The sequence below is a fragment of the Oncorhynchus kisutch genome, unplaced genomic scaffold (genome assembly GCF_002021735.2).
Source record: "Oncorhynchus kisutch isolate 150728-3 unplaced genomic scaffold, Okis_V2 scaffold1577, whole genome shotgun sequence".
NCBI lineage: Eukaryota > Metazoa > Chordata > Actinopteri > Salmoniformes > Salmonidae > Oncorhynchus > Oncorhynchus kisutch.
The window spans coordinates 35,183-51,346 of record NW_022263522.1 but is presented as its reverse complement, the minus strand read 5'-3'; the positions used below and the strand labels follow the sequence as shown (position 1 = coordinate 51,346).

Sequence of the window (16,164 nt, the reverse complement as noted above, 5' to 3'; positions counted from 1 at the left end):
GTGGGATCCATTTGGAGGTGGAGGGTCCGTCATGGCTGGGGCGGTGTGTCACAGCATCATCGGACGGAGCTTGTTGTCATGCAGGCAATCTCAACGCTGTGCGTTACAGGGAAGACATCCTCCTCCCTCATGTGTTCCCTTCCTGCAGACTCATCCTGACATGACCCTCCAGCATGACAATGCCACCCATCCATACTGCTCGTTCTATGCGTGATTTCCTGCAAGACAGGAATGTCAGTGTTCTGCCATTGCCAGCAAAGAGGTCGGAACTCAATCCCATTGAGCACGTCTAGACCTGTTGGATCGGAGGGTGAGGACCATTCCCCCCAGAAATGTCTGGGAACTTGCAGGTGCCTTGCTGGACGAGTGGGTATATCTCACAGCAAGAACTGGCAAATCTGGTGTAGTCCATGAGATGCACTGCAGTTCTTAATACATCTGGTGTCCACAACAGATAGTTACTTTGACCCCCCCCTTTGTTCCTGGACACATTATTCCATTTGTTAGTCACATGTTTGTGGAACTTGTTCAGTTTGTTGTTGAATCTTATGTTCATACACATTTTTGTCCATCAAGTTTGCTGAAAATTACAAAGCTGACAGTGAGGATGTTTTTTTCCCCTGAGGTTAGTTGCTTGACAGTCCTAAAATGTCAGAACGCTAAGTGTTTCTTGAAATTGTTGGAAACCTTGATACCAAAAAAAGCAAGTCACCAGCCAGGCTTAAGAACAAATTCATATTTATGTCTCTAGATAATGTTGTACAAAGTGAGAGCTTAAGAACCCCTTTATAAAATCTATTGAAGTTCCTGTCAGGGGCTTCTGCGAGTGCAACCTCATTGTGGTCAGGTAGAAATGGATTGTGCAGAAGACCACATTGAGTTGACATAAGGAATGTCTGAACGACTTCAAGTGGAGTACTTTTCACAGCTGAAATAAATGAACGCATATGATTGCATCCATGTGTCTGGCCAGACCAACATTGTAGGACAGTCAGAATGTATCAAGTTGATTTAATGTTTCTGAATAAGGTCAAGGAGAAACTTCAGCGTCCCTGGGACAGGTTAGTGACAGGTAATGGGACGATGAGTTACACTGCATTCACATTCTTTAGGCATTGGTGGAAAAAGGCAGATTACTGTAAAGCAAACAGCCTACACTAAGGGACAGGTAGTGTATGAACATATGAGGGAGCTCTGACAAGTTAGAAAACTTTAGAACAACTACCAGAAACAAATCTGTTTAGACAAGTGTATAACAAAAACGCAAATTCCCTTTTACTCCAGGCCACAGTCTGTTACCAAACAGCAAGCACATGGTAGGCAGAAGAGATTATATTTTAAGGACAAGGTTTTTTGAAAGTCAAATGGTTTATTGAGCAAATCATGCAAGAGTAGCAGGAACACCAGGCTAAATCAAAAGCATAACCGTAGAACCTAAAAGTGTGTCTGCAATATCGCTACATCAGAAGTCAATTTAGTCGTATGTTTATAAAAACGATTCATAACATTGTATCATCCACCTCTGTATACAATTTGCATGACGATGTACAAGTGAAGGAGATCCTCATTTCAAACAAGCGCATTAGTTCACACATTTCCCCACCTCAGTTACCTTTACTGTGCCTCTAGCAGAAAAGGGTAACAGGGATAAGACGATTAAGGAGTTGGCCAAACCAAATTATGATCTCCCTAGTTGAGTGGTATGGCCGTCTGTTCAAGGCTTGTCGCTTCTGCTGAGGCGCCGGGGCCGGACGCTTCTGCTGAGTGGCATGAAGCTTCTGCTGAGTGGCCTGACGCTTCTGCTGAGGCGCCGGGGCCGGACGCTTCTGCTGAGGCGCCTGAAGCTTCTGCTGAGGCGCCTGAAGCTTCTGCTGAGGCGCCTGAAGCTTCTGCTGAGGCGCCAGAAGCTTCTGCTGAGGCGCCAGAAGCTTCTGCTGAGGCGCCTGAAGCTTCTGCTGAGGCGCCTGAAGCTTCTGCTGAGGCGCCTGAAGCTTCTGCTGAGGCGCCGGGGCATGAAGCTCCTGCTGAGGCGCCGGGGCCTGAAGCTTCTGCTGAGGCGCCGGGGCCTGAAGCTTCTGCTGAGGCGCCTGAAGCTTCTGCTGAGGCGCTTCTGCTGAGGGGCCTGAAGCTTCTGCTGAGGGGCCTGAAGCTTCTGCTGAGGCGCCTGAAGCTTCTGCTGAGGCGCCTGAAGCTTCTGCTGAGGCGCCTGAAGCTTCTGCTGAGGCGCCTGAAGCTTCTGCTGAGGCGCCTGAAGCTTCCGCTGAGGCGCCTGAAGCTTCCGCTGAGGCGCCTGAAGCTTCTGCTGAGGCGCCTGAAGCTTCTGCTGAGGCGCCGGGGCCTGAAGCTTCTGCTGAGGGGCCTGAAGCTTCTGCTGAGGCGCCTGAAGCTTCTGCTGAGGCGCCGGGGCCTGAAGCTTCTGCTGAGGCGCCGGGCCGGACGATTCTGCTGAGGCGCCGTGGCCGGACGCTTCTGCTGAGGCTTAGGGGCCGGACGCTTCTGCTGAGGCTTAGGGCCGGACGCTTCTGCTGAGGCGCCGGACGCTTCTGCTGAGGCGCCGGACGCTTCTGCTGAGGCGCCGGACGCTTCTGCTGAGGCGCCGGACGCTTCTGCTGAGGCGCCGGACGCTTCTGCTGAGGCGCCGGACGCTTCTGCTGAGGCGCCGGACGCTTCTGCTGAGGCGCCGGACGCTTCTGCTGAGGTGCCTGAAGCTTCTGCTGAGGCGCCTGAAGCTTCTGCTGAGGCGCCGGGGCCTGAAGCTTCTGCTGAGGCGCCGGGGCCTGAAGCTTCTGCTGAGGGGCCTGAAGCTTCTGCTGAGGCGCCGGGCCTGAAGCTTCTGCTGAGGGGCCTGAAGCTTCTGCTGAGGCGCCTGAAGCTTCTGCTGAGGCGCCGGGGCCTGAAGCTTCTGCTGAGGCGCCGGGGCCTGAAGCTTCTGCTGAGGCGCCGGGGCCGGACGACTCTGCTGAGGCGCCGGGGCCGGACAATTCTGCTGAGGCGCCGGGGCCGGACACTTCTGCTGAGGCTTAGGGGCCGGACGCTTCTGCTGAGGCGCCGGACGCTTCTGCTGAGGCGCCGGACGCTTCTGCTGAGGCGCCGGACGCTTCTGCTGAGGCGCCGGACGCTTCTGCTGAGGCGCCGGACGCTTCTGCTGAGGCGCCGGACGCTTCTGCTGAGGTGCCTGAAGCTTCTGCTGAGGCGCCTGAAGCTTCTGCTGAGGCGCCGGGGCCTGAAGCTTCTGCTGAGGCGCCGGGGCCTGAAGCTTCTGCTGAGGCGCCGGGGCCTGAAGCTTCTGCTGAGGCGCCGGGGCCTGAAGCTTCTGCTGCGGGGCCGGACTTCACACTTGACGTGGCATTGTGGCCAGTAGCTTCCGCTGACGTGGCTTTGTGGCCAGTAGCTTCCGCTGATGTGGCATTGTGGCCAGTAGCTTCCGCTGACGTGGCATTGTGGCCAGTAGCTTCCGCTGACGTGGCATTGTGGCCAGTAGCTTCCGCTCACGTGGCATTGTGGCCAGTAGCTTCCGCTCACGTGGCATTGTGGCCAGTAGCTTTAGCATTTGGACCAGACACCACACTTGCTTGGGCATAGGATCCAGTCGGTTCAGGTCCAGTGTAGGCAGGATGCCCATGAGCGTTACCTAGGAAACAAAGAGAACATTGTGGTAAAATGCCAGCCTTCATTTGGATCGGAACTAGACCTGTGATTTGACCTGAATTAGTGTAAACCAAAACGCACCTTTAAGTGTAAAACAAGTTATCCCTCCAATTAGCAGGCAACAAATCCAAGAAACACTACAAAACAGTCAGACAGTTAAACATAAATAACCAGTGAAGACTAAGACAAGGTAAACAAACCAGATGAACGCATTGAAAAACTAACCTCAAAGAGAGTCCAAAAGTCACAGCCATTTTAGTGATCAAAACCATAACAGTATTCAAGAACTAATTCTCGACAGCCTGCCAGAATATCCCTGTTGCAATGTCAAACAGCTGTTTTGGTTGCACCTCATAAAGGAATCCCAGACCCTTCTCACCTAACTGGCTAATTATGTACAGCTGTCAGCCAATGAACTTCATTTCCATTGGTTCAATTTCCCAAATGCGATTAGGTGCAGTCATCCGTTGACATATGGTGAACAACAGAGAGAGAATTGGACGACAAAAGAAAGAGACCAAATTCAGTTTTCACCAATCAGATCAGCTGTTTTGCCAGCAAAGGATCAGGATTGGGCTCCCTGTGTGGCTGGGACCAAACAGACTATGAGGTAGTTTGTGATTGCAGCCAAACAGACTTCAGCCAATTTCCAAAGCTTAGACGTTGCTGAAGTCTGCCAGATCTTACATCGCCTTGATAGGTATTTTAAGTATCAGCTAACCACATCATATGTCAGAGGATGACACAGTTGATGATGTGGCACGCAACCATTGGTTGTTGCGTTGCCTCACCCTTAGCTGTAGAAACTGACCTATTGCTGGTTACACAGGGAGCCCAATTCTAATCATTTTTCCAATTATTAATGTTTTGAGCAATCGCATCAGATCTTTTCACATCAGATCTTAGTCAAAAGACTAATTAGTGGAAAAAAAATATCAGAATTGGGATGCCTTGGTAATGCAGCCTATGAGGGAGTTCAACTAACCTGACCCGCAGTGCACCGGTCTATTGAAGGTGATGTGAAAAAGGCAAAAGCAGTGAGGGAGAAAGCGCTCTTCTCAAATCGTACAGTAGTGGTGTCATGGAGGATATACGCAGGTGTACCACTTTGTTTTCAATGGACATTTCGTGTACTCAATTCTTAACCCCCACTGATGTGTATCAAAGTAGGATAGTGGAGGTATATGCTGTATCAATTCATAAGGCTGATGGAACAGATCAGAATGTTAAGATCCAATGTTGAAAAACTATTATTTCTTCACATTTTAAGTGCATGAATATGCACACGGTGGTAGGCCTATTCAGAATGTTCCAAAATGCCAATGTCTTGACTGCCCAACCCTCAGAAAACAGCTCATCTAAACGTGGGGAGTGGCCATCTTTTCCAAGGATCACCTTCAGTGCTCAGTTGTCTCCACAAAATCTGTGCCCAAATCTGGTAAGCCTATTCAGAATGTTCCAAAATGCACACCGCACCAGAGCAGGCTGGTGGGAGGAGCAATAGGAGGACGGCTGATTGTAATGGCTGGAATGGGCATCATGGAACGGAGTCAAACATATCAAAACATATTTGAAACTCTGTTCCATCAATTCATTCAGGCCATGAAAATAAGCCCATCCTCTATAGCTCCTCTGCTGCACCTCACATTTGAGCAGTTTTATGTACAGATACTTGGACGAGATGGTAATATCCATTATAGATCCAGACACACCGGTAGGATTGTCCTAATGTTTGCCTGCCAATTAGTATTTAGCACCTTCTGAACAGTGTCTGCAGTCAACTCTCTTAGGGTCGGCAGTCAATCTCTTGACTGCCAACCCTCAGAAAACAAGTTCATAACAGCTATCAATCTAATCATCCTGCTAGGTGACCTAAACTGGGACATGCTTAAACCACCTGACCAAGTCCTAAATCAATGGGACTCCCTACATCTTTCTCAGATTATCAGCAATACCACAAGGTATGACTCCAAACACCCAGAAAAGGCTACTCTCCTCGATGTCACCCTCACAATAATCCTGATAGGTATCAGTCTGGTGTTTTCTGTAATGACCTTAGTAATCACCATTTTCGTAATGGCTGCTCTGTGAAACGACCTGTCCTGATTTGTCATAGACGCTTGCTAAAAAACTTTAATGAGCAAGCCTTCCTTCATGAACTGGCCTCTGTAAAATGGTATAGAATCAGCTTGATCCCCCCCTGTTGAAAACTCTAGGTCCTTCTTTTTGATATTTCAGTGTTATTGTTAACATAACAAGTGCAGTCAGATCAGTAGGCTAGTTTTTGTTTGTTGTTTTTAATTAAACCTTTATTTAACCAGATAGGCTAGTTGAGAACAAGTTCTCATTTACAACTGCGACCTGGCCAAGATAAAGCAAAGCAGTTCGACACATACAACAGAGTTTCACATGGAATAAACAAACATACAGAATAATACAGTAGAAAAAAATAAATATATATATATATATATATACAGTGTGTGCAAATGAGGTAAGATAAGGGAGGTAAAGGCAATAAAATAGGCCATGGTGGCGAGGCAATTATGATATAGCAATTAAACACTGGAGTGATAGATGTGCAGAAGATGAATGTGCAAGTAGAGATACTGGGGTGCAAAGAAGCAAAATAAATAAATGAATACAGTATGGGATGAGGTAGATGGATGGGTTATGTACAGATGGGCTATGTACAGGTGCAATGATCTGTGAGCTGCTCTGACAGCTGGTGCTTGAAGTTAGTGAGGGAGATAAAGAGTCTCCAGTTTCAGTGATTTTTGCAGTTCGTTCCAGTCATTGGCAGCAGAGAACTGGAATGAAAGACGGCCAAAGGAGGAATTGGCTTTGGGGGTTACCAGTGAAATATAGATGATTAAGGAGTTGGCCAAACCAAATTATGATCTCCCTAGTTGAGTGGTCGGGCCATCTGTTCAAGGCTTGTCGCTTCTGCTGAGGCGCCGGGACCTGTCGCTTCTGCTGAGGCGCCGGGGCCATACGCTTCTGCTCAGGCGTCGGGGCCTCAAGTCAAAGTCAATTGGCGGATAGTCAGTTTTACGAGGGTGTTTGGCAGCATGAGTGAGGGATGCTTTGTTGCGAAATAGGAAGCCCATTCTAGATTTAATTTTGGATTGGAGATGCTTGCTACCATGGGAACATACACATGGACTGTGCTATGATTTGCAGTCACTCCCCTCTTTCTATGTCCTTTCTCTCTGTTTCTTTCATATTGATTCTGTACTGTTGAGGAAAGAGCTTGCAAGGAAGCATTTCACTATATCGTTTACACCCAGTGTCCCGTGGTGGTCAGACCTGGGTAGAAAAGGTTGTAGTTTTTCAAATGCTTAAAACTTGTTGAGGATAGGGGGCAGTATTTTCACTTTGGATGAATTACGTGCCCATAGTAAACTTTATCCTACTCTGTCCTAGATTGCTAATATATGCATATTATTATTACTATTGGATAGAAAACACTCTGAGTTTCTAAAACTGTTTGAATTATGTATGGGAGTATAACAGAACTCATAGGGAAGGCCATCTTCTAAGCAAGAAGTGAAATTCTGAATGTGGGGCAACTTTGACATCGCACCCTCCTCTCCCAACAAGATATCGATCTGGTAGCACTTCCTACACCTTCCAGTAGATGTCCTCATTCAGTAGAAAGTGGAATGGAGCATTTGCTGTGAACTGTGACCGAATGGGAGGGGAAATAGTCAGTGTCCCGACAGAACGCCATTTTCCTGTGGCGCATTTCTCTGTGGGTGCTACCGCTGTTCCATTTGGCTCCAGCTGAAAACGTATGATCCGGTTGGAACGTTATTGGATATATATGATAATAACATCCTGAAGATTGATTCTCTACTTAGTTTGACCAGTTTATTTGACCTGGAATATATCTTTTGGAAGTTTCGTGCGAGTTATCCTGTACCAGCAGTCAGTTTTTGGGCACGTGAGCTGAAAGTGCTAGCAAATGCAGCTACTTGGACACTAGTATTGGACATTATGGAACAAAACAACGATTTATTGTGGAACTAGGACTCCTTGCAATACATTCTGATGAAAGATCAAAGATAAGGGAATATTTATGATGTAATTTCGTATTTCTGTTGACTCCAACATAGCGGAGAAATACTTTTACGTCTGAGCGCCGTCTCAGATTATTGCAATGTTAGGCTTTTTCCGTAACGCTTAAAAGTAATCTGACACAGCGGTTGCATTAAGAACCAGTGTATCTTTAATTATATGTAGAACATGTATCTTTAGTCAAAGTTCATGAGTATTAACATTGTTAATGTTTGAAAGGGGGGGGGGGGGGGGGGGGTGGAGTTCCCTGAGGGGAACTACTTGCCATGACAGGTTTTAAAGTAGTTGAATATATATTTAAAAAATTTTAGGATCCCCATTAGCCGATGTCAGCTAGTCTTACTGGGGTCTGACACAAAAAAAATTATACTTGGCAATTTACATGTTTTAAATGTGTGTTTGTGCATCTCATTTACACATACACACAACCAGTAGGTCACATGTCAGTACAGACACACAACCAGTAGGTCACATGGGGGAGAGGCGTTGTGCCGTGAGGTTTTGTTTTGTTTTTTAAACCCGAGTTGCTGGTCTCTTGCACTATATGGAAGGGAGTTCCATCCAATCATGGCGCTATATAATACTGTGAGTTTAATTTGTTCTGGATTTGGGGACTGTGAAAAGACCCCTGGTGGCATGTCTGGTGGGGTAAGTGTGTGTGTTGACTATGCAAACAATGAGGAATTAAAACAAGAAATGCAGTCAACCTTTCCTCAACTACCAGAAACAAAGGTAAACAAATCTGTTTCCACAAGTGGTGTGATCCACAATCCCTTTTCCTCCAGACCCAGTCTGTCCCCAATCAGCAAACGTTTGGTAGACAGAAGAGAAACCCACATTTAAAAGACACATCATTTTGAAAGTCAAATTGTTTACTGAACAAATCATGCAAGAGTAGCAGGAACACCAGGCCAAATCAGATGTAAATTTTAGTCGTATGGTTATGAAAACAATTCATACCATTGTAGTGTTCACCCCTGTAAACAATTTGCATGACGATGCATAAGTTTCTTCAAATGGAGGCACAGCAACAGGGGAAAGACGATTAAGGAGTTGGGCAAACCAAATTATGATCTCCCTATCTAGCTTGTCGAGGGGTCGGGCCGTTTGTTCAAGGCCGGAGGCCGGCGGCCGCTTCTGCAGAGGTATGGTTGGCAGTTGCTTCAGCTGAGGCTCGGGCTGCTTCTGCAGAGGCATGGTTGGCAGTTGCTTCAGCTGTGGCATTTGGACCCTGCGTCACACTTGCCAGGGTATTGTGGCCAGTAGCTTTAGCATTTGGACCAGACACCACACTTTCTTGGGATATGGTTGTTCAGGTCCAGTGTAGGCAGGATGCCCATAAGCTTCACCTAGGAAACAAAGAATTACAGTAAAATGCCAGCCTTAAGCTATTGGAACTAGACTGTGATTTTAACTGAAGTAGTAATTATTGTCTCTCCCCCACGTGGAGGTTCGTGCTTTCTGATTGGCTCAATGTCAAGTTGTCAGACAAAGTCAGGTTCATCCGCACACAGCAGGTATGTATTTTGTTCTAGCAAGATAAGCAACGGCCTTCTACCGTGATAAGCACCAATCCCCACTCAGACAATGAATGCTAGACATTGAAAGAAAGTTGATTTGAACAACAAGAGAGCAAATATGAGTTTCTAAAATATTTCCCTCAACATTTCTATGGTTGTATTTTGACTTGGCTACTTTGAAGCAAGGTAAGACATGCCTCATAATATCAAGAAAAATGGTCCAGGTTTCAAACAATATAGCTTTGGTAAAGATAGACCTAACTGTCTTCTGGTAGATGGAAAGGCTTTCCCAAAAACATTCTCTATTATTATGTTCACCAGATAAAAAGTAGCCTATCAGATTGACCTGTTAGAATGATATCATGAATGATATCATCAATCCAGTGGCCTTTTGTTCTCATGTGTGTTACAGAAACACTGCTAACCCAACAACAGTACTAGGTACCTGTACTACAGAAACACTGTTAACCCAACAACAGTACTAGGTGCCTGTACTACAGAAACATTGTTAACCCAAACAACAGTACTCTGTGCCTGTACTACAGAAACACTGTTAACCCAACAACAGTACTAGGTGCCTGTACTACAGAAACACTGCTAACCCAACAACAGTACTAGGTACCTGTACTACAGAAACACTGCTAACCCAACAACAGTACTAGGTGCCTGTACTACAGAAACACTGCTAACCCAACAACAGTACTAGGTGCCTGTACTACAGAAACACTGCTAACCCAACAACAGTGCTAGGTGCCTGTACTACAGAAATACAACTAACCAAACAGTGCTAGGTGCCTGTACTACAGAAACATTGTTAACCCAACAACAGTACTCTGTGCCTGTACTACAGAAATACAACTAACCAAACAGTGCTAGGTGCCTGTACTACAGAAACATTGTTAACCCAACAACAGTACTCTGTGCCTGTACTACAGAAATACAACTAACCAAACAGTGCTAGGTGCCTGTACTACAGAAATACAACTAACCAAACAGTGCTAGGTGCCTGTACTACAGAAACACTGCTAACCCAACAACAGTACTAGGTGCCTGTACTACAGAAATACAACTAACCCAACAGTACTCTGTGCCTGTACTACAGAAATACAACTAACCAAACAGTGCTAGGTGCCTGTACTACAGAAACATTGTTAACCCAACAACAGTACTCTGTGCCTGTACTACAGAAATACAACTAACCAAACAGTGCTAGGTGCCTGTACTACAGAAACATTGTTAACCCAACAACAGTACTCTGTGCCTGTACTACAGAAACATTGTTAACCCAACAACAGTACTAGGTGCCTGTACTACAGAAACATTGTTAACCCAACAACAGTACTAGGTGCCTGTACTACAGAAACACTGCTAACCCAACAGGACTAGGTGCCTGTACTACAGAAACACTGCTAACCCAACAACAGTACTAGGTGCATGTACTACAGAAACATTGTTAACCCAACAACAGTGCTAGGTGCCTGTACTACAGAAACACTGCTAACCCAACAACAGTACTAGGTGCCTGTACTACAGAAATACAACTAACCAAACAGTGCTAGGTGCCTGTACTACAGAAATACAACTAACCAAACAGTGCTAGGTGCCTGTACTACAGAAACATTGTTAACCCAACAACAGTACTCTGTGCCTGTACTACAGAAATACAACTAACCAAACAGTGCTAGGTGCCTGTACTACAGAAATACAACTAACCAAACAGTGCTAGGTGCCTGTACTACAGAAACACTGCCAACCCAACAACAGTACTAGGTGCCTGTACTACAGAAACACTGCTAACCCAACAACAGTACTAGGTGCCTGTACTACAGAAATACAACTAACCAAACAGTGCTAGGTGCCTGTACTACAGAAATACAACTAACCAAACAGTGCTAGGTGCCTGTACTACAGAAACATTGTTAACCCAACAACAGTACTCTGTGCCTGTACTACAGAAATACAACTAACCAAACAGTGCTAGGTGCCTGTACTACAGAAATACAACTAACCAAACAGTGCTAGGTGCCTGTACTACAGAAACACTGCCAACCCAACAACAGTACTAGGTGCCTGTACTACAGAAACATTGTTAACCCAACAACAGTACTCTGTGCCTGTACTACAGAAACATTGTTAACCCAACAACAGTACTCTGTGCCTGTACTACAGAAACACTGCTAACCCAACAGTGCTAGGTGCCTGTACTACAGAAACACTGCCAACCAAACAGTACTAGGTGCCTGTACTACAGAAACACTGCTAACCCAACAGTACTCTGTGCCTGTACTACAGAAACACTGCTAACCAAACAGTACTAGGTGCCTGTACTACAGAAACACTGCCAACCCAACAACAGTACTAGGTGCCTGTACTACAGAAACACTGCTAACCCAACAACAGTACTCTGTGCCTGTACTACAGAAACACTGCTAACCCAACAACAGTACTCTGTGCCTGTACTACAGAAACACTGCTAACCCAACAACAGTACTCTGTGCCTGTACTACAGAAACACTGCTAACCCAACAACAGTACTCTGTGCTTGTACTACAGAAACACTGCCAACCCAACAACAGTACTCTGTGCCTGCTCACTTGAATTAAAGGGTAACTACACAAAATAAATCTAATTTACATAGGATTTCCCCAGACCTTAAAGGTGGTCTGATTAAAAATAAAAAACCGTTTGTGTACTTCCAATGATGTTGTTTTTATATTAAGAAAGTGTGACTGAGAGCAAAAACATGAAAATAAAAAAATGACAATAGTAGGCCTACCAATACAGTATAGAGTGTTCACTCACTCCCCATTGTGAGTGAAAAGGCACTTTGGTGATACAATTATCACCTTCTGTTGACAGCCGTACAGCTTTCTCTAAACATTTTTATTTTGTTTTACATGTTGTGGTGATTGTCTTCAAAATTGCTTCCACGGGACTTAAAAAGCTAAATGAACATGACAAGACCTGAATGAACTGTAAAAGGCCTTGAAAATAAAAAGCTTGTGGTACGCTCAGTGCTCCATTGACACTTCACAGAGATACGCTTGTTTTTGTGACAAAGATTTTTTTTAAACAGCAATTTTGCATTAATATGAACAGCATATATTAAAATATTTACGTGGTGTGTCATTAAATCGATAACCATCTTACCTCTATATTGGTTTCTTCACGCATCGAGTCAACAGAAACAACCCTCTTTCTGGTAAGAAGAGGGGCGGGGGTGATCATAACAACATACAGGAACTGAAGTCTTTTTGTTCACATGACTTAGAATTCCAACACAATCAAATGTCGACCGCATTATCTACCAAGGGAATTCTCTTTGATTATAATCACAGCCGTATATACCCCCCCCCCCCCAAGCAGACACATCGATGGCCCTGAACAAACTTTATTTGACTTTATGCAAACTGGAAACCACATATCCTGAGGCTGCATTCATTGTAGCTGGGGAATTTAACAAGGCTAATCTGAAAACAAGACTCCCTAAATTGTATCAGCATATCGATTGCGCAACCAGGGCTGGTAAAACTCTGGATTATTGTTATTGAAACTTCTGCGACGCATATATGGCCCTCCCCCACCCTCCTTTTGGGAAAAGCTGACAACGACTCCATTTTCTTGCTCCCAGCCTACAGACAGAAACTAAAACAAGAAGCTCCCGTGCTCAGGTCTGTTCAACACTGGTCCGACCAATCTGATTCCACACTTCAAGACTGCTTCGATCAAGTGAATTGGGATATGTTCCGCATTGCGTCCTACAACAACATTGACGAATACGCTGATTCGATGAGCGAGTTCATTAGAAAGTACATTGATGATGCATATCAACGATTAAAACATTCCCAAACCAGAAACCGTGGATTGATGGCAGCATTCGTGAGAAACTGAAAGTGCAAACCACTGCTTTTAACCAGGGCAAGGTGACCGGAAACATGACCGAATACAAACAGTGGAGCTATTCCCTCCGCAAGGCAATCAAACAAGCTAAGCGTCAGTATAGAGACAAAGTAGAGTCGCAATTCAACGTCTCAGACACAAGAGGTATGTGGCAGGGTTTACAGTCAATCACGGATTACCAAAAGAAAACCAACCCCGTCGAGGACCAGGATGTCTTGCTCCCAGACAGACAAAATAACTTTTTTGCCCGCTTTGAGGACAATACAGTGCCACTGACACGGCCCGCAACCAAAACCTGCGGACTCTCCTTCACTGGAGCCAAAGTGAGTAAAACATTTAAACGTGTTAACCCTCGCAAGGCTGCAGGCCCAGACGGCATCCCCAGCCGAAATCCTCAGAGCATGCGCAGACCAGATGGCTGGTGTGTTTACGGACATATTCAATTAATCCTGATCCCAGTCTGCTGTTCCCACATGCTTCAAGAGGGCCACCATTGTCCCCGTTCCCAAGAAAGCTAAGGTAACTGAGCTAAACGACTACCGCCCCGTAGCACTCACCTCCGTCATCATGAAGTGCTTTGAGAGACTAGTCAAGGACCATATCACCTCCACCCTACCTGACACCCTAGACCCACTCCAATTTGCTTACCGCCCAAATAGGTCTACGGACGATGCAATCGCAACCATACTGCACACTGCCTTAACCGTTCTGGACAAGAGGAATACCTACGTGAGAATGCTGTTCATCGACTACAGCTCAGCATTTAACACCATAGTACCCTCCAAACTCGTCATCAAGCTCGAGACCCTGGGTCTCGACCCCGCCCTGTGCAACTGGGTACTGGACTTCCTGACGGGGCGCCCCCAGGTGGTGAGGCTAGGTAACATCTCCACCCCGCTGATCCTCAACACTGGGGCCCCACAAGGGTGCGTTCTGAGCCCTAAACCTAATCCTGTACTCCCTGTTCCCCCACGACTGCGTGACCATGCACGCCTCCAACTCAATCAAGTTTGCGGAAAACAACCTCACATTCAACGTCAACAAAACAAAGGAGATGATTGTGGATTTCAGGAAACAGAGGGAGCACCCCCCTATCCACATCGACGGGACAGTAGTGGAGAGGGTAGTAAGTTAAGTTCCTCTGCGTACATATCACGGACAAATTGAATTGGTCCAACCCCACAGACAGCGTGGTGAAGAAGGCGCAGCAGCGCCTCTTCAACCTCAGGAGGCTGAAGAAATTCGGCTTGTCACCAAAAGCACTCACAAACTTCTACAGATGCACAATCGAGAGCATCTTGTCGGGCTGTAACACCGCCTGGTACGGTAACTGCTCCGCCCACAACCGTAAGGCTCTCCAGAGGGTAGTGAGGTCTGCACAACGCATCACCGGGGGCAAACTACCTGCCCTCCAGGACACCTACACCACCCGATGTCACAGGAAGGCCATAAAGATCATCAAGGACAACATCCACCTGAGCCACTGCCTGTTCACCCCGCTATCATCCAGAAGGCGAGGTCAGTACAGGTGCATCAAGGCAGGGACCGAGAGACAGAAGCTGTTTTTCAATCTCAAGGCCATCAGACTGTTAAACAGCCACCACTAACATTGAGTGGCTGCTGCCAACATACTGACTCAACTCCAGCCACTTTAATAATGGAAATTGATGTAAAAATATATCACTAGCCACTTTAAACAATGCTACTTAATATAATGTTTACATACCCTACATTACTCATCTCATATGTATATACTGTACTCGATACCATCTACTGCATCTTGCCTATGCCGTTCTGTACCACCACTCATTCATATATCTTTATGTACATATTCTTTATCCCTTTACCTTTGTTTGTATAAGGTAGTAGTTTTGGAATTGTTAGGTTAGATTACTCGTTGGTTATTACTGCATTGTCCGAACTAGAAGCACAAGCATTTCACTACACTCGCATTAACATCTGCTAACCTTGTGTATGTGACAAATAAAATTTGATTTGATAGCGTTGGTAAATTCACTCTGGCTATCTACTCCGATTTCAGAGCACTCTCATCTGTGTGACAGAACGCAGAACAACTGATGCATTTACAAATGTGCAACATCTGCTGAATATGACCGATGTCAGTAAACGTAGACAACATAAGTCATTGTTTGTCAAGAACGCTATAGATAACATGTTAACAGCCTAACCAGCTCTGCTACACTGAGTAAAATGGTCAGTGAGGTGTTCTCTTGTTTCTGTCATTACACAGGCCACAAATAACAGCCTGATTAACTCTATGCAAAGGACATGTGTTGTGCTGCATGAGGCAAATGTTGTTCACTCCAGATATTGACAGGTTTTCTGATCCACGCCTCTACCTTTAAAAAAAAGTTCTGCCATCAACAGATATTTGTATTCCCAGTCATTTGAAATCTACAGATTAGGTCCTAATGAATTGATTTCAATTTACTGATTTCCTTAAACTAACTGTAACCCAGTAACATTTTTGAAATTATTGCATGTTGCATTGACAGTTTTGTTCAATATATAAAAGGGTAACTCTCAACCCCAATTTCAGCTTTTGCCCAACCCCCTAAAATAAAATAAAATGCATTCAGGTGAGAAGTAGTGCGTGGAGGGAAATGACTCATCAATACAGCATTCATTTTCGGTGAGGATAAACATAGTTGCACATGATCCCAACACTTGCTCACTAAAGCATACTTACCAGAAGTCCACTGGCATGATTTGATAATACAATGATGTGCATTGCAAGCAAATATGGTTCTGGACAGATAGCTTACAGTGATAAAACACTGCATTTCTGACATCTATTTCCCCTTGCAGTGTATGTTGGAATCCCCCATGGGGTACAAAACAAATCTTTGCAATTGGCTCAATCTGGAATGGGTGGGTAGAGTTCACTCTTTAAAACTGTCGGATTGGTCCATGATGTGTAAACTCCACCCTCCAGCAGACCAGTGCACACCAGCTGCATGAAATCAAGAGCACCTAATCGCAATTGGGAAAATGAACC

The 16,164-nt window shown here is 45.5% G+C and overlaps 2 long non-coding RNA genes across 2 annotated transcripts; both read right to left on the bottom strand.

Annotated features, from left to right (window-relative positions):
- Positions 1-2,904: 2,904 nt before the first annotated feature.
- Positions 2,905-4,006, bottom strand: LOC116366814 (uncharacterized). The gene is made up of 3 exons (XR_004208313.1): positions 3,874-4,006; positions 3,730-3,785; positions 2,905-3,631 (listed from the first exon to the last, which is right to left on the bottom strand). It is a non-coding gene; the product is annotated as an uncharacterized LOC116366814 (long non-coding RNA).
- Positions 4,007-8,544: 4,538 nt separating this feature from the next.
- On the bottom strand, positions 8,545-16,043 carry LOC116366817 (uncharacterized). The gene is made up of 2 exons (XR_004208315.1): positions 15,856-16,043; positions 8,545-9,074 (listed from the first exon to the last, which is right to left on the bottom strand). It is a non-coding gene; the product is annotated as an uncharacterized LOC116366817 (long non-coding RNA).
- Positions 16,044-16,164: the final 121 nt, after the last annotated feature.